At 41.1% G+C, this 19,736-nt stretch overlaps 1 protein-coding gene across 6 annotated transcripts in view; it reads right to left on the bottom strand.

The window, feature by feature from the left end:
* Positions 1 to 19,736, bottom strand: part of Sox6 (SRY-box transcription factor 6) — a 611,566-nt gene that overhangs the window by 551,730 nt on the left and 40,100 nt on the right. For 3 of the 6 annotated variants that reach the window (XM_063285244.1, XM_063285274.1, XM_063285245.1), the window contains one exon: positions 2,138 to 2,320. The exons of the other annotated variants lie outside the window; for them this stretch is intronic. The gene's annotated coding sequence lies outside the window, so the exon portion shown is untranslated. The remainder of the gene's footprint in view (positions 1 to 2,137; positions 2,321 to 19,736) is intronic. 6 annotated transcript variants of the gene reach the window in all.

A 19,736-nucleotide genomic window follows, 5' to 3' on the forward strand; every position in this document is an offset into this window, starting at 1 on the left:
TTCCTTAGAATGCGGGCCGTCCTAAGACCTAACGTCCAAAGGGAAGCTCAAATCTGCACTTCCGTCTTAGAAAGCTCCCCCACTTGTTTTTGAGCGAGGCTCCACTTGGCCCAGCTCTGAATTCCTAAGCCTTGAACTCTTCAGCTGCCTCAGCTGCCTTCCTTAGAATTCAAACTAGGGTGCCAGAAATCCTGTCCAAATCCTACAGGTCGAACTAAATGACCTACCCTAAAAGCCTGCAAAGAGAAGAAGCGCCAAGTTAGGTGTCAATGACCAATTCGCAGGAAGAGTCATTCAAACAGATGAGCCATTGCATAAGCAAATATGGGCGCCACTGGGTTCCTCCTAATTGCTGAGGCAGGTTTGGCTTTCCCAACAACAGTCCAATGGTCTTTTTAAATCACAGAGTACTCCGGGATCTGGGAAACAGACCCAGCCGACCAGAAAGCAGGCCGCTGGGCTGGCGGAGGCAAGAAGGAAAAGAAAACGTTACCAAGATTTTTGTGATCCAAGGTCCTAGTACCCTCTGCAAATGAGTTCAAGAGACCTCGTTAGAGTTCAAGTCATAAACTAGTAACAGCATAGATGGCTGAGGGGCAAACGACCTAGAGCAGGTGACAATGTTGTGTCCCAAAGGAAAGAAACCAAAGTTTGGGGTCTGGGCATCACAATCCAGAGGGCACCGAGTGACATGTGGCCCGGGGGAAGTAGGGGTGTGTGCTTGCTAAGGGTTTCCTCCAAAGCCTTGAGCACCAGCTGTACTACGCAAGTGGGCGAGGCAGAGAGCCAGGCATCCGCTGATGTGGTGGGCTTTCCACCTGATCCGCACCGCCTGCGGGTTCCAAGAAGTCTACGAAGGGCACCCGACACCGCATCCCAATCCTGGAACACACACGCTCACTTCTCCTGGGGTCCGGAGCCATCTCCACACGAACCCAGGCTTTGAAATGCCAGGACTCAGAAGGGAAGAAGAGGCCAGCGGGTGGGGCTGACTTACCTGCGTGCTGCGGTTGCTGCCTGGGCGCCCGCTGTGTTTGTGTCCCTTTGCACCTCGACCAACCAAAGGCAACTCGGCTTTACTAAGTTTGGCCTCGCACCTCCAGAGAAGAGGCACGAACTGGTGAGACAAGGCGCGCACGGTTCCTGGAGAGAGGTTCCCCCCTGAACTTGGGATGGGGCAACGCAAATAATCCTGCTTCAGAAGTTAGTATTTAAAACACCCACGCAAAAAAAAAAAAGAAAAAGGAAGGAAAGGAAAGGAAAGGAAAGGAAAGGAAAGGAAAGGAAAGGAAAGGAAAGGAAAGGAAAGGAAAGGAAAGGAAAGGAAAGGACAGAACAGCCTTTAAAACCTCGAGTTCTCCCTGTGAAAGGCTCACTTACACCAACCGGGCGGATCATTCAGACCTACATGACTTCATCTTAAGGTGGCCAACTTCTCCCAGAAAGGGCTTCATAGCTACTGTGTGAACAGGACAAAGATGTCACTCACTCCAAAACACCAAGGAGAACTTTTAACAAAACGAAGAGTATGTGAAAGAGTGTAAAAGGCAAAGGGGAAGTTGAAAAACTTTAATTACAGCGTGGAGAAAAGTTTTCGCCATTGGTCTCCTTAACCCTGGATGACAAACACCCGAATGCTCCAGCAGCCCGCGGCACTTTAAGTTTGGGAGAAGCAGATCTTATCAACTCCCAAATAACAGTGCCCTTGGGACAGTCAGTGCCTCAAAGAGGTTAGAACTCCTGTTTCAGCAACAAAAGCAAACCGTGAATAATATTCTTCGTCCTTTAAGATGTCATTTCGCAGAAGGACAAGGCATGCGCCTGGACTTTAAGCGGATGGAGAATAACATTAAATTTCATTTGAATCTGAGCAACATCCAGTTGAGAAAAGCACAGCCACAGTGACAGGAGCAACAGAGCACCGTCACAAAGAAGGTAAGGAAAGTGGTAAAAATACATGAACTTCTGTTTTCAAAAAACAATAAAGATAAATAAAAAGTAAGTTTTATAAACATGCCTTTCCTAGCTTAGGAAAGTTCATTTCCCAATGTGCTTTTGCTGTCAAAGGTGCAAAGCCAAGGCGAGGGAGTGCGTGGCTGGAATCTGCATGCTGATAAGAGAAGGGTGATGTACTTACAGTGACAGAGGGCAGGCTGCGGGAGAAAAGCTGTTTGTGTTAGCCTGCGAGTTACCCAGGGCTGCAGTGAGAGCCGAAGGGAGGAGGCGTGGGAGTGCCCGTCTGCGTACACCTTCACCGCGTCTCATTACATCTGCCAGCCTCTCTCTCCCTCTCTCTTTCATTTCCACATTCCCTTTGTTCCTGAAAAAAAATCTACACGTCACATCAGAGTCCCCAGATGCAGTCTACACCAAAGAAAAAAATGAATAATTCAATCAAACTGTGCATAGTCTCTAAGGCAATAAATCTATCGCACTTAAAGAAACGAAGGGTAATTACTACCATAGAATTAGAATAAGGCCAAAGACCAGAGATGTCGCTGAGTCTCTGGATAAACTCCACAGTCAAATAAAGTTTCATTTATTTAATCCTTTTTACATCTCGAACGGAAAGTCAGACAAAAAAATTTAAACTTATTTTAGAGCTATTCGCGTCTTTTGAAACACAGTCTAGAGAGTGGGGGAGGGTATTGGAGGGTCTACCTTGTTCAAAAGCTCCCAAAGACATCAGCTGAGCGCCAAGCACAGACACCAACCAAGACAATGCGTGCCGGTGGAGCCTGTCCAGAGCCCATTTCTCCCACTCCACCCTCCTCCACTCCCCTCTCTACAGCAGAGCGCCCTCCGCTTGCCCACCACTGTGACTCGACAGGAGGGCAGCTGTAATCTGAGAGCCTTACCTGCGGCAGTGCGAAGACCCAAAAGAAACCGTCTTTCGCTGCCACCAACACCCCGTGCCATTCCTACGCACCCCTCCAAAGTCCTGTAACCATCTAGATCTTCCATCTGCCTACGAGAAACTGTATACCGGATTTCCCCCCACCCCCCCAGGACTGAATGGAAGCGCTATACGGAACTGACTTCTGGATATGCCCTGGGTTGAGTTAAAGCGATGTCTGGAAAGGAAAAGAAGGGGAGGAAAAAAGGAGGGGGCAACTCAAGCCCTATCCAAGTTAGTCAGAAGGCGGTGTTAGGCGGGAAGCGCCTACGGGAGAAACAGCTGGGCTGCACACTGGCCGTGAAGATCGCAGTTCTAGGAACCGTGTCCTTCGTCCCAGAGGTAAGACTGTATGACTGTCGCATGCTTATTCTTTCACTGTCTCTCTTCCCCGCCCACAACTATCCCTACCCCTAGGGTCGGCCTGCGCGCACCCTAGAGGACTCCAGCGCAGCAAAGAGCTGTATTTTCCAGAGCCACTCATAAATCGTGGTGTCACTGAACAGAGATCTGCAAACCTGCTGTTTGTGGCAGTCCCGCCAGTTGCTCACTGACCCAGGGTACTCGGGACACATAGTGGGCGGGAGCCCCGGCCAGCGGGCCAGCCGGGTCGCGGGAGCCTGCAGGCTCAGGTGATTCCAGGAAACCTCCAGCGTCCCAAACGGGTTGGGGCTAGAGTTTCCATCCTAGAAGCGCTTCTGCCTGCTTCGGCGGATACACAGACGCGCGCGCGAGCGTGTACACACACACACACACACACACACACACACACACACACACACACAGAGTCACTAAGTCAGTCACGCACGAACGCACGGCTGACATTCCGGCCCAACGACCCGTCTACAAGGGCCCCCTTAACAGTCAATTCAGCTCTCTGAGGAGCAGCTGGGAAACTGGGATTCGTGGATGAGGCCACGGGTGCCAACCGCCAGTGCAGTCTTTGTTTACGTGCCTCGGTCGCCACCTTGAGGTGGAGCGCAAGAGTGCGCTGGGCTCAGAGCCACCAAGATCCATCAAGCAGATGGAGCTGGCAGCCAGGACAACCTCTGGGACAGAAAAAAAGAAAAAGTCCACGAAGGTCCCCCTGGAGCAGAGGAGTCCGGGAAGCCGTACTACTGGGAAACCCGAGTCAGGAGATGGCAGAGAGACACCTGCTAGTGCCAGTACCCGGTGCGCTGCGTTCTCTCACTAGACTACAAACCTGGGATTAGAGAACAGATCCAAGATAGAACTTTTATCACTAACTACCCAGGCAGAGAATGGGTAGTTAGCTTGAGAAAGACACGTCCTCAGCTCCTATAAGACGGAGAACATGGCTCCTGGCCGACTCGGCCTCTCTTGGGTTCCTTTGCTTTGCTCTTCAACGGGAGACAAAGGTACTTAGAGATGCCATAAGCAGAGGTCTCAAGATGAGAACCCAGAACAGGGGCGGAACGTTGAGGCAGCATAGTTGTCTGCTGTGAAAGCTGAGTCCCATTTCCCGAAAACTTAGGGCTTCCAGGCACCTTAAGAATAGGTTTGGTAAAACAATGGTGTGCTGTTAATTGCTTCACCTGCTTTCATTTCTGAAGCCCATTTTCACTCACTGCTCTGCAGATATATTTGCTGTGGATATTCAGCCCTCTTGCTGAATCTTGCCCCAACCTACTGCAGTCGCTCTTTGTTATTCCTGGACAAGTGGCTTCAAGGCTTGGAGGCATCTTACAAAGCCATCCCAAAGGTCCTCCTCAGAGAGCTGCCCTGAGAACACCTCTGAGATTTTTCACTGCTGCTTGGGTACATAAATGTTATTTAAATATGATGCTTTACAAAAGAAGAATTGTTTAAGAAAAAGGACACTTGGGACCTATTTTGAGTTATATGAAAGCTTAAACCAGGTCTGGCTGACACCAGCTGCGGCCTCCAGTATTTGGCCAGCAATAAATAAATAAAAGGAAATTTGTAAATAGGTCCACAGCAATATTATGCTAACGGCCAAAAGGAAATGTTTTCTCTGAAAAGAGTAGCAACAAGCCTCTAAGCCAGACCACTCTCCTGATTCATGCTACAGCCCAGCAAATCAACGGTGCCTTTACTCATGTGGAAAGCTGAGTGTTATTGAATATAGTACTGAAGTTTCCCAGGGAATCCCAATTATAGAAACACCTGTGCTAAGTAATGTTATTCTAATCCACTATGAAAATCGTAAGTATGTAATAGCCCTCAAATCATCTCATTTCTTAGTCACAGTGGGGTGGGCCAACTTCATGGAAGAACATTAGACTTGTACAATGCCCCCGAGCCCTAACTCAAAGGAAGCTTGGCTTTGCTATACATAATACTGGCCATTCACTTCATCTTAAATGAGATGGGCATACATTGAAGCCAACATAACTGGCAGAGACCAAGCTTAGGTAGACATATCAAAAAAAAAAAACTGGAAAACACATTGAATGTGCAGTCAGAGACCAATTCCATAATTTTTAAACAAAAATCCTTGCAGTACAAGCTGACATTATTCAATGGCATACTTCCCATGACTATAAATGGAATATAAATGGGAAAATGTATGAAATTACACCATCATAAATAAAGAATATGGTAAGAAACCATTGTAACCCTTTACTACCACTCCAAAGTCTATATAAATCAACTACACTTTAAAACCATCAAGCTAACCTTTCTGAAATGCTCTGTGAAAGAACACATCAGGATTACAGCTGCGATACCACTGGATAACACTGACGCTAATGCCACTGAAGCAGTCACTGAAATAGAAAGGCTTGTCATACACCCAAATGTCTCTTTGAAAATCCTACCTGGAATGTGGGGGTTTTTTAACCAAAATAAAAGCCATTTGGATAATTAACACATTTAGCACACACCAGGTAGGGGAGATACAATGAAAAGTTGTTTCAAACACAGTAGTAAACTTCCTGCACTAAAACTCCCAGTGCCCCTCACAATAGTATGATAACTGTGTTACCCTTTCACCATCCAGTGAAAAGGGTGGCACTGCCTCATAGGTGCTGCTGACTGACTAGAAAAAATACCTGCCTCCTTCCAGACTGAAGTTTACCACTGGCTAAGATGACTGTCATTCCATTTACTATACACTCAGGCTACACAGGAAACAGTGGGCAAATCAATATGACACCTATTGTAACTGCCTCATAAAAGGCAGACAAGGGTCCGCTTACCAGTCACTGCCAGCAAGGCAGCTTACTGACGTTACCCTTCTTCAGACGTTTGATTGTTTTCTTTAGGAATGTTATATGATATGCATTGTGTTTTTAAAACTGAATTTGGTGTCCTATAATTTTAAAGTTTGGTACTTGACAATCTCTTTTTTGAAACCACAGATTGCTTTTTAAAATGTCTAAGTACAGGGTGTCTGTTGCATTCACTGAGGGCCTAACACGTGAAAAGCAAGTCATTGAAAGCATGTTAACCAAGGATTTATGTTTTGCATTTTTATAATTCAATGAACATTAATTAAAATGACTTTTATAAAATATGTCAGTAAAAATATTGTTTGGTTTTTGATAATTCCACCTGACTTTAAATTATCTTATTCAGTATATACTATTTAAATTAAATATCTCACTTATTTTTATCAACCAACAATGTTTTTTACATTTGTAAAATACAAATTTTAAAATTATACATTTTTAATTTATCAAATGATATATCTAAAAGCATCTTTATTTAACAAGAGAGTCCATGGTTATAACTAAATAGCATATTTTTAAATCAGTCCTAAAGCAAATTCAAACTGTATTTCAAATCAAAATGTTTAATATCAATGCTGAGCAAATATCCTTAACTGATATGATACATGTCATTATCATATATCATAACCATATATTATACTTTAGAGATGTGAGCCTCTTGACCTCAAACAGCAAAGGTTGAATAAGCCAGTGTTCCCAAGGATTTGAATAGTCACCATTACTTAAGTAGCTCATTGGATGTTATTGAATTTTTAGTGTTTGTTAGATTTTTTTACATTAGTTTGAGTATATTGTCTTTCCAGTAGGGATAGAGAGGGAAACAGCCATGTTGAAAGTCTGCAGCATTTGCTCGCCCCCCTATTCATTCAGTCTCTTCAAGGAAACCAAGAATGAAAGGTTCTCTTATCCACACTTAAAAGTTCAGTACTGTAGACTTCTGAGGAAAATACATAAGCCCAAGAGTTCATACAAAACCTCTTCGGATTGTTTGCAGCATGTTAACCATCTGATTTTCAGAGTTGATGAAACTCAGTACTAAAATGAATATTAAGCAAATAACTGTTGCCTACACTCACTAGAATTAGCATACTTCAGATTATAGTTTATAAATTTTTAAGAACATGAGCATCATGATATGGTTGTCATAGAAACTGCAACAATATGTCATTTAATTTAATTTTCTATGTAATGATAAGGCCTACATCATTCCAATACAAGTTTAAAAAGCAAAAAAAAAAAAATGCAGTAAGAGTCCAACTTCTACCAGCTTGGAAAATGATAAAGTGCAAGTTTTTTAAGAAAGAAAAATAACAATACATTCTAATTGCATGGTAAGATGGCAATTTAATAAAGGTCATAAAAGGCTTTAAATGAGCACATTCTGAAAAAAGTTTTTATTAACAATCAACTACTTCTCTTAGTATTCCTTACTCTTGTTACACAGGCCTATTTATAGGTAACAAAAATTATTGGTTATTATGTGTTACTTAATTATTAAATTATGGGTGCTCTTTATGCTCTTGAGAGATGGATGCAGTTGCTCTCACATTATAAATTCAGAACAACTAGAACAGAATTTTAATATTTTTAGTGATTATTTCAACAGAGCCTCTGATTTAGAAAGAAGTGCCACTACATTACTGCAAATGCCTTCACAGTATATCACTGCCAGGGATTCTCTGTTGACATTAATGGCTCAATTATTGGAACAGAAAAAGCCTATGAAAATAAAGCATATTTTCTGAAGACAGAAGACTTGATGCCCCAAATTAATCTGTCTTTGGCTACCAAATATCTTTTCCTTATATTTTCTATCATTGAACATTTCAATATGGAATATACCCATGAAATTTTAAATATATATTATATACTTAAACTCTATTTATACTGCATATTTTGTATGTAATTTAGCCTTTGTTAATATTTCATTTGCAAAAAAAAAATTTCATGAAAATGTTGTACTTCTACAAGTGATTTTTGAGAAGTGAATGGAGGGTAGCATGGTTTTACAGTCTGAGAAACAACCTGAAAGGGGAATGGAAACATATATAACATAGCCTTCTTGATAGGATTAAGAGGATTCCAACGCTTTTAAATGCCAGTTTTCCTGACAATTAACAATGAAAAGCAGATGTTTACAACGCTGTTCCCTACGTTGTCTTAAGAGATGATGAAGGATGGTTTGTGGGTAGTAAGAATGAAAAGCCATATAACTGCTTGCCGGGTATGTATTTAAAAGCATTTTCATTGGCTTACTTATTGTTAATAGAGAAAGAAAAACACTTTGTGCTGTACACACTGTGTGACTGTGACTATAGAAACTGCCATCGTAAAGTCCTCAAAAACTCTTCAGATGTAATTTACAAAGATAATAATAACACAGAATTATTTCACTTCTCTGAATGCCACACATTTGCATACCAGGACTTTGTACAATGTAGTCATAATGCACATTCATAATGGCAAGGGCTCCATAGCACGTTAGCTGCAACACACAGGCTGTGCTTTACACAATCTGTCTCACCAAGTTTTACTCACTGTTGTCAAAACGTTCATCTTAGTAAGCCAGGTGTTCAGTGCATACAGACCTGAGAGACCACATTAGCAACTGCAGCACCATTGTAAAAAAACACAAGGAAGCTGAAACCCACGGAAACAGTAGCAGGGTGTGACATGGAAAAGTTACAAGTGAGTATTTTTTAAAGTTATATGTGATAACCATGGCCCTTTATTACCAGAAATAAACTTCAAAAATTGCTGATGCTCAGAGTTTAGTTTTCATATTACTATCTATTGAACCAAGTATGTGCTAGATATTTTTAATGTTTAAATTTTTAAAAATGCATTTGTAATGAGCCTTCTTCTTGCAGCATTTATCTCCTGCCTACAGGAGTGATTGTGTGTGTTATCCATTAAAGACAGCAAAATATCTAATCAGGTCCGTGTCCATGAGGAACTCTGCCCATGAGATCACTCTGGAGGACGTGAATGGAACTTGGCGGAGCCCACAAATACAGCATTGCTGCTGCCCACATGGCTATTCTCTCACGTGACCTCTGATGCTTTTCATATTTGTCAGAATGGAAAAGATATTTTTGGAGCACAATGAAGAGAAAAAGAAAGCAAGAATCACAACTTGTAAAATTACCTTGATGAACATAAGCTGAGCATAAATATCTAATTAGGAAAATCTTTGAATACACTAAAATATATACACACTATCACAACTAAACTTTTATTTATATGGGAAATGTGACAGATAATTTTTGTCCCTGGTACTTAGAAAATATTCACTAACTAGTAGATATTTATTCTTGTGAATATTATTGTTGAAATTAAATCTATTTCCACATGAAATTTCAATTAACTCTCAAATTATGATAACATATAAATGATATTCACATACTTCATTCAATTTAAAAAGGGTGTTTTGAAATGTAAGTTAAACATTACATGGGTGCAGGATACTTAACCACAGGGAAAAGAAAACTCTTTCAGGCCAACAATATTTTAGCCCTTGGTATCATTTTGTTAGCTAAAAGATCACTGAAATCTTCAACAGCCTCTCTATGACCCTATCCTCCTATAATATTTAGTATACAACAGGGAGAAATTTGTAAAACTGCTTGAGTTTGGTTTAAAAATGAAACGTTTTACTTTCATTCTCATTTTCAAACAGCTATTTAGGGTAATATTTTATCTGATAATGTTCAAGAAATAGTTTGCAGAGTTAACAAAAGATTTACTTTTATCACTGACACACACACCCCTTCTATCTCCAGGGCCCTATCTCAGGCTCTCCTGGATGGGATTCAGTATGTGATCCAGTCCAGGTTTGCCTTGAAGTTTAGTCATCCTGACCCAGCCTCTCAAATATCACTGGCATTTTCTGGTGAGGATGAATTATCTATATGGATTTTAAAAACAAAAAGTCAGAAGAGCTTCCAAAATGACAGGAAGTGAAACCCACTCTCTCCATCAGCTTTGAAAACACTTTCATATTTTACGTTCCCAAAATGCTCCAATTTGCTTTCCTGCTGCTGTAATAAACATCGTTATGGAGGAAAGGGTTTATCTACCTTCTATTTCCAACTCACAACCCCTCACTGCGCAACCAGAGAAGGCTAGCATGTGTTCTTGCTCTCTCCTGGCTCTCACTGACATTCAGGTACCTTTCTTACGGAGTTTAAGCCCAGCTGTCCAATGATGGTTCCTCCTACAATGGGCTGGACCCTCCCACATCAATCAACAATGAAGAAAATGCCTCTGTAACAGTCAGGTGCTGGCAGAGCCTCTCAGAGGACAGTTATACCAGGCTTGGCAAAGGGGAGCGAGGATGGGACCAGGAGAGGTAAATAAATATGTAAATAAATAAAATAACTAATAAAAAGAAAGAAAAGAAAAAAGAAGAAAGAAAATGCTAATTATTTATAATAGCCAGAAGCTGGAAAGAATCCAGATGTCCTTCAACAGAGGAATGGATACAGAAAATGTGGTGGGGCTGGAGAGATGGCTCAGTGGTTAAGAGCACCGACTGCTCTTTCAGAGGTCCTGAGTTCAATTCCCAGCAACCACCTGGTGGCTCACAACCATCTGTAATGGGATCTTGTGCCCTCTTTTGGTGTGTCTGAAGACAGCTACAGTGTATTCACATAAATAAAATAAGTCTTAAAAAAAAAAGAAAACAAAGAAAATGTGGTACACAATGGAATACTACTCAGCTATTAAAACAATGTCTTCATGAAAATCATGGGCAAATGGATGGAACTAGAAAATATCATCCTGAGTGAGGTAAACCAGTCACAAAAGAACACACATGGTATGCACTCACTGATGAGTATTAGCCTAAAAGTTCAGAATACCCAAGATACAATTCACAGACCACATGAAGCTCAAGAAAAATGACCTAAGTGTGGATGCTTCAGTCCTTATTAGAAGGGGGAACAAAATACTCACAGGAGGAAATACAGGGACAAAGTGTGGAGCAGAAACTGAAGGAAAGGCCATCTAGAGACTGCCCCACCTGAGGATCCATCCCATATACAGTCACCAAACCCAAACACTATTACTGATGCCAAGAAGTGCATGCTGACAGGACCCTGATATAGCTGTCTCCTGAGAGGCTTTGCCAGAGCCTGACAAATACAGAGGCAGATGTTCTCAGCAAACCAGTGAACTGAGAACGGGGTCCCCAAAGGAAGAGTTAGAGAAAGGACTGATGGGATTGAAGGGGTTTGCAACCCCATAGGAAGAACAAGAATATCAACCAACCAGAGCTCCCAGGGACTAAACCACCATCCAAAGAGTACACATAGAGCGACCAATGGCATATGTAGCAGAGGATGGCCTTGTTGGGCATCAATAGGAGGAGAGGCCCTTGGTCCTGTCAAGACTGAATCCCCAAGTGTAGACGAATATCAGGGTGGGGAGGCGGAAGGGAGTGGGTGAGTGGGTGAGGGAGCACCCTCATAGAAGCAGGAGGAGGGAGTTGGGATGAGGGTTTCCTGGAGGGGAAACTGGGAAAGAGGATAGCATTTGAAATGTAAATAAAGATAAATCCAATAAAAGAAAAAAAATGCTAATAGAATAGAGGTAGTCCCCATTTTAGAGTCTCTTTGATAACTTTGGGTGGTGTCATATTAACTTGTTCTTATGTTCAATCCGCCTCCTATTATTGCATGGATACTTCTACAACAGTTATTAGAAGTACTATTTTTTTACCTTCTGACAAATATGAGCACATAAAATGTGAACTTTAACATCCTGCTTTCATTTTCATCCTTACATCTGAAAAAGCATCAAAATATAAATGTTTCCTACCAAGATGACTAATATTTATGAACATACAGAAGCGGTATCTTGCAATGAGCAGACTTCTTTTAGTCTGTAATTACAGGTGACCTCCAACTTATGATGGTCTAACTTAACAATTCTTGCAATGGTACAAAAGTAATACATAGTCAATAGAAATCCTACCAGGGGGGCTGGGGATTTAGCTCAGTGGTAGAGCGCTTACCTAGGAAGCGCAAGGCCCTGGGTTCGGTCCCCAGCTCCGAAAAAAAAGAACCAAAAAAAAAAAAAAAGAAAGAAATCCTACCAGGAATATTCTTCTTTCCCTGGAGATCACTAAGACCCTCTGTTGGGGTGCAAGGCAGCTATAATGAGTTTCCTGTCAGCCACGTGAGCATGAAGGACACGTGAGACCAACAAGAGCTGGACTGCTAAGCCAAAATGGTAGCTAAGCCAAATTGGTAGGTCGAGTGTATTACATGCATTTTTTTTTTTTGGTTCTTTTTTTCGGAGCTGGGGACCGAACCCAGGGCCTTGGGCTTCCTAGGTAAGTGCTCTACCACTGAGCTAAATCCCCAGCCCCACATGCATTTTTAAGTAATGATACTTTCAGCCTGTAACTAATTATGTTTTCAACTTGTCATGGGTTTATCTGGATGTAATTCCTTACATGGAAGACATGTGCATTGCTACATAGGCAGAGTTACAAATTCAGTAGCTGATATTCTACTGCATTTCCCACAGAAGTGCTCAAGTCCTGCTGCAAATTTTTTTGTGATGTACTCAGGAGGACTAAGAAAAATCAGGCCATATCTACATTGTGAAATATGGTTACTAAGATCCAAGAAGAATAAGAAAAAGGATCATGGTGCCTGGATCCCACTGGTATAGAGCAGACAACTCTCAAAAAAATTAATGTAATCCTTTTTGCAATGACTGGATGATATGTCAGATCCGTGGAAAGAAATGGTCATTCGACTGTCACAAGAGGCAGAGTCTACCAAGAAGTGGGAGTATTATAGCATCTTTGCTGAGCCAGAGTACTGGATGACACTATACTAGACAAGATGTCAATATATCAGCAAACTTTTAAAATATCTTACAAATATCACTACAGTAATTTCCCACTGACTATGTCCAGGAGTGCAGGCACTGACAACTCTCCATTTACTTCATCCCTGCTTTCTAAGTACCACTTCTATTAAGAACTATTCTTATTTTACATTTATAGCTATTTTACCCCCACATGTATGTCTGTATACCACATATATGCAGTGCCTGTGGAGGACGAAAGGGGGCATTGGATCACCTCATAGATGGCAGCTAGCCACCATGCGGATGCTGGGAATTGAACCTGAATCCTCTAGAAGAACAGCTCAATACTCCTAACCTCTGAGCTATCTCTCCAGGCTGCTAAGCACCACTTCACTTACTGTTGAGAAAACAAAATCACCTGTGCATAGCAAGCATTCTACAAATGTCTGCATAAGACTCCATGAAATTCAAACAGAAAGAATCGGGAACCTTGAAATTTCTTGTGTTCATAATCCAAGTGTATCTGGTATAAACTGTTTTTCTGACAAGTCCCGATTTCTTTTATCTTTCAAATATACACATTTTTACTTAGTTACGAAAAAAATCAATGAGAAGGGCATTGCCAGGCCAACTTGTAAAGAACTTCACTTTTTATTCTTAATTGATTTTCACAAATTAAAGCTTGTGAATGATAAAAGCTAATATTACAGTAAAAAGCTTACGATACTAGGCCCCTGCCACACTCTTCTCCTTCCCTTGTGTGTGATTCCAGGTAATCACACTCAAATCCTCCGCTTTTCTTTTGATATTTAGTTCTACATTTTAAAATACCATGCTTTTAGATGTACAGTAAGCTTTTGCGCATGTGCTGATTTCTTTCGTCCATACCCACAACCATTTTGGCAGGTGAGTATTAGTTCGCTCATGTATTCTCCTCATTTCCCCATACAGTATGTAATAACCTGAGGCTAGAAAGATGACGAAGCAGTTAACAATACATACTGCTCTTGCTAAGGACCAGAGTTCAGCTCCCAGTACCCTGTATCAGACAGCTCACAACTGTTGTGACTTTAGCTCCAGAGATCTGACACCTCTGACCTCTGGAGGCATCTGCACTCATGCATGCACACACACACACACACACACACACACACACACACACACACACACATTATTAAAAATAAAAACAATAATGTAGTAACTGTAGTCTAATCCAAGTCAGTGTTTTCATCATCACACAAACTAAATTTTGTTCGCAGTAGCGTTAATTAGTATACTACAAGTACATTTTACTAGGTATATCTTTTCTTTTTAGCTTTTCCCTGTGGAAAGCCTTTTTTTACTTTCTTTCTGTAGATCCATATCACTGTCTCCATATGTTTTTGTCTATCAGCATTATTTTCCAATAGTCAAATATATCAGTTAATATATCCCATATTACCAAGGCAGCTATCCATCTCAATTTTTGGATCATCATATCCAGGTATTTAGTCAAATATTGTTCTTAGTATTCCTTTGAGGATGTAATAGATAAGCTTAATCCTGTTGGCTGAAGAAATCAATAAAATACTGAGCATCCCCCAACAGACAGCTCTTGGACGGTAACTGGGAAATTGTTCTTCTCAGGCCTCAGGCTGGAAATGCCTCATCAGATCTGCAGAGTTCCAGGTTTCTGGCCCACTGTGCAAATTTTGGCCTTGTTAGTCTCACTGATGATCAGTTTTGATATCTAAGGTAATCAGCTTATAAATATCATAAGTTAGCTTGGGCTCATAATCCTAGGGGTTTTCATCCATAACTGGATTAGCCTGTTGTTTGGGGTCCATGCTAAGGCAACACAATATGGCGGAAGTTTGTGGTAGAACAAACCACTTTCCTCGTTTCTGAGAAGCCAATGACAGAGAAAGGAAGGATCCCGGGCTCCACAATCTCCTTTTAGAACACACCCCAGTGACCTAAATATCTCCTACCACATATCCTATCTTAGAGATTTCTTACAGCAAATCTCATAGTGTGTATATACTCTTCCTGTGGAGGCCTGGCTGTAACAACTGACTCTGTTTTCTACCTCAGCTCATACTGCTCTCAGTCCTCACTGCAGTCACTAGTGTCTGTCTGTCTTACACTCTGCTGTATTGGATTTCACGCCTTCCTTTTTCTTGCTTTCCTTAATTCATTTTCCTGGAGCCCAACCTCTAATACTTTCTTTAGCAAGAATAATAAATGGAAGGAAATTTGTATCTGCTACATATTGGAAAATGTATCTATTCTGACATTTCCCTTAGACTTCTATGATTGTAAGCCACTTCAGTGTGACACTGAGACAGCTGATTTCTGATCCTATGCAATTTACTGTTATCTCTTTCTGGGTGCCTTTAGTTCCAGACACTTTTTAAATTTTTATTATTTTTATCCCTATTTGGTTCTCTATTCTCTTTGCTGGAATTCTACTGATCCACTGTTAGAACTTGTAAAATGACTGTCTGAAATATGTGCCTCTTCTGTTTCCCCTCTGCTTAACATCACCTTCGAATGCAGGAGCTTCTGGGAAAGCTTTCTTACTCTTACAGAGGGACACATGTCCTTCACGCCTCTAAGCTTCCTCCTTTTGAAGGTGGCCATCATGCCTTGAGTGGTAAGAACAAAGAACCATTTAAGTACAAGGATGAAAAGCAATTTCAAAATATACAAAACTGTTCCCAAGCACACCACAAGAATGCTACAAATATTTTGTAAAATGCAAACGTGAGTGAATAGTGACTGTTGTCTATTGAAGGACAGTGTCTAAGACTTCAGGGCATTACTGCACTTACACTAGCCTGAACTTCAAAATTCCAGACTTATAAAATACATTGTAGCCAAAAATTTTCCTTGTGGTTATGTGATATGAAAATGCTAACTACCACACTGTAGAGGATTTCTTACTATTATGGACTCATCAGAAGTATCCAGATAACACTAATGTTAGCTTTATTCAGGGTGTCAATGTCTATGCATGCTATTTGTAGTATGGTTTAGACATGGTTCCCCACCACCCCAAAGCTTCATGCATGGAAAGCTTTTATGACTGAAGTATGAGGTGGTGGAACTTTTCAGAGGTGGAACCTAATAGAAAGTAGTTGGGGCCTGAGGTCTCCAGCCTCTCAGCATATATATTCTGTTCTAAGACGCTAGGCTAACTATGGTAGGAGTGAAACCATGACAGTAGGTTGCAAGAATAGGAAGCCAAGGAGGAGGAGGAGGAGGAGGAGCAGCAGCAGCAGCAGCAGCAGCAGCAGCAGCAGCAGCAGCAGCAGCAGCAGCCTCTTTCCTGGTTTCTTGGCTTCTTGAACACACAAATCTGCTTCCTTGCACTTAGCCAATAACCATCCCACTTTTCCATCACATGGTGAGACAACCAACAGGGGCTCATCAGAAAACCAGCAACCCTGATGTTTGGTCCTTCAAGTCACTAAATCTTAAATAAACCTATTTCTCTTCTATATTACCCAATGCCCAGAATTTTGTGATAATAACACAAAATACATTAAGACAATAATGCTATTCTAATAATACTTGAAGCTCTGCATTTTGGGTTCTCTATATCTCCTTAAAACTGTGGGTCCTGCTCTGACCCCATAGGTAGCAATGAATATCCTAGTAAGAGCACCAGTGGAAGGGGAAGCCCTGGGTCCTGCTAAGACTGAACCCCCAGTGAACTAGTCTATGGGGGGAGGGCGGCAATGGGGGGAGGGTTGGGAGGGGAACACCCATAAGGAAGGGGATGGGGGAGGGGGATGTTTGCCCGGAAACCGGGAAAGGGAATAACACTCGAAATGTATATAAGAAATACTCAAGTTAATAAAAAAATAATAATAAATAAAAAAAAAACTGTGGGTCCTGAAGTTATGCACTACTCACTGAAAAGAATTGACACATGTTCTCACACAACCTCACAACAAGGGGAGAGAACACTGATTCTTTGTCATGTAGTACTTTTATTTACCCTTATTCACACTTGGTGATTTTGTTCATTTGCCTAACAAACAGAGGCAGGCTATGTGGTGCAGTGCCTCTACTCTAACAGCTAGCAGGCTAAGGGAAGAGGATCAAGAATCAAAGCCAGCCTTGGTACATCCTAAGATCCTGCTCCAAACAAAAACCACAACAACCATAAAAGCTCTATAGTGATCACCACCAATGATAAGTGTCTCCCCTGAAAAGCAGCACCCCTACAATAATCTGGCTTGACCTCACTCAGTCATATGCTAGTCCAATCTGTCTCTCCGTGGATGGGCACCTTCCAGGAGGAGGGGACTACAGGAGGGAAACACAAGCTCTATGCTGTGATCATTTCTGACCCCCAAAAGGATTGACGCTATCTTGTTTCTGGTAGTTCTTCAACCACTCAGATGGAAGAGATGCTCCCTCCCTCCCCCACTGTGTGTGCCAATAAGCACAGTTCAGTCTGCTGAAACATCAGGCTCCCAGCTCTTTTCCTACCTTGAATCTCTTTACACAGTGTCAGAAATCTAACAACCAGCATGCTGCATTCTGAAACCTGTATTGTATTCCTTTTTAAACTTTCAAAGAGAATAAGCATAATTTTCATTGTAACTAGTGAATAATTTTAAGATTATTGGGAAAAGGTTTAAAAAACTCCCATCCCCAAGACAAGAAAATTGAATACCCTCAATGAAGTTTTCAACATTTTTACATTTATTACAATATGTATGCATACATGTACCTGCATACGCAGAAGTAAAAGGAGAAAAAGACAGAAAAACTCGACAAATTCAGGTTTTAACACTAAATGAACTGGGAGCTCACTGCTGAGCTTACCACAGAGAGATTTCATTTGCTGAGGACTGTCAGAACCACATGGGAGAGTCAGGCTGCTCAATCTGCTTGCCTGTTCTTAGATCAAATGCATGGGGGCTTTGCATTTGAGTTCTTTATATAGTATAGTCAAGATATTGATCCCCTGTCAGATTAATAGATGCCAAAGAACTTCTTCTGTAGGCCAGCACTTCACTCTGTTGATTATTTCTTTAGCTGCATAGAGACTTCTAGTTCTGTGTAATCCCATTTATTAATACTTGCTATTGTCTCTTGGGCTATTAGAGATCTATTTGGAAAGGCGACATCCAGAAGAATTTTATCTATTTTTCCCATGGTAACTTGAAACTTTCAAGTTTTACATTAAGATACTTAATTGATTTTGACTTGATTTTAGCTCAGGGAAGGGGTGGGGAATCGTGATTCATTCGTCTACATGTATGTGTTCATTTCCTCACAGCATTTGTTGGGGTGACCATCATTTCTCCAATACCGGATTTTGGCCCCTTTACCCAAAGGCAAATGGCTGTAGCTGAGTTGGTTTGTTTTTGGGTCCTCTCTTCTGTTCCAGGATCATTGTGTCTGCTTTTGTGTCAGTGGCCAGGGCTTAATCGCTGTCCTGTGAGTGGTGTACTTGGACATCAGGTACTATGATCCTCCCAGCATTGCTCTTTCTACTAACATTGCTTTAACTTTTGGGGGTCTTTTGTGTTCCCATGTGAATCTCAGGACCTTTATCTATTTCTGTGCAGAACGTTAGGGTTTTGGTGGGGGCACCCAGGACTCTATGTGTTGGTTATTTTGGAAATAACAGTTTCACCATATCAGTTACCCTCGTGCATTAATGGATTTACATATTCTAGTGTATTCTTCAGTTTCCTTTTTCAGTATTTCATAGGGATTTTTGCTTTTGGCAGAGGTCTTTCACCAACATATTGAGCTTATTCCTCAATATGTTTTATGACTGTTGTGAACAAACTATTTTTCTTGTAATCTTTCTAGATAAATTCATTACTGATCTTGTATGTTGGTTTTGTATCCCACAACTTGGCTGAAAGTGCTCATTAGATCTAAGTGTCCTAAGGACTCAATCACTGTATTGAATGAATGTAAGTGGACAGAATGGACACCCCTGTCTCATTTCTGATACTTTCAGAAATGACTTTCAGGTTGTCCCTAGTTAGTCTGAATTTGCCTTAGGTTTGCCTACTGAGAAATGTTTTTCCTATTCCTAGTTTCCTCGGAGATCTCCTCATAAATAGTATTAGACTTAGCCAAAGGCCTTTTTACATCTATTAACACAACCATGTGATTCCTATTTCTGAGCTTATGAGCTGGATTATATTTATGGATTTGCCTATGTTGAACTATCCTTGTACTTTGAAAATGCAACCAACTTGATTGTGCTTGTGAAAGGTTTGCTCAGGGAAGGGAGAGGGTCTCATTTCATTCATCCATATGTAAGTATCCATTTCTCCACACCATTTGCTGGTGACCACTGTTTCTCGAGTAGTTGATTTGGGCCCCTTTGCTCAACAGTAGATTTCTGTAGCTAAGTGACTTCATTTCTAGATCCTCTATTCTGTTTCAGTCTTTCTAGGAAATCTGGCTTGTAAGTAGAATTTTCACATCTATGTTCATCATGAAAATTGGCCTATAAATTTTCTTCTCTGTCATATCCTTGCTTACTTTTGGTTTCTCGATAATGTTCATAAAGTGAGTGGGGTGGGATTCCTTCCTTTCTGTTTTATGGAATTGTTTTGGAAGCATCTGTGTTAATTCTATTTTAAGGTAATAATGGAATATAGCATCAAATTCATCTAGACCTGGGCTATTCTTGATTGGAAGCCACCTTATTATTGCTTCAGTTTTGTTGCTTATTATAAATCTATTTAAGTTATCTATATCTTCCTGGTTTAATTTTGATAGGTACGTGATTCTATTAAATTGTCCATTTCTTCTAAAGTTTCAAGATATTCCTT

Source organism: Rattus norvegicus, chromosome 1 (genome assembly GCF_036323735.1).
Source record: "Rattus norvegicus strain BN/NHsdMcwi chromosome 1, GRCr8, whole genome shotgun sequence".
In the NCBI taxonomy this organism is placed as follows: domain Eukaryota; kingdom Metazoa; phylum Chordata; class Mammalia; order Rodentia; family Muridae; genus Rattus; species Rattus norvegicus.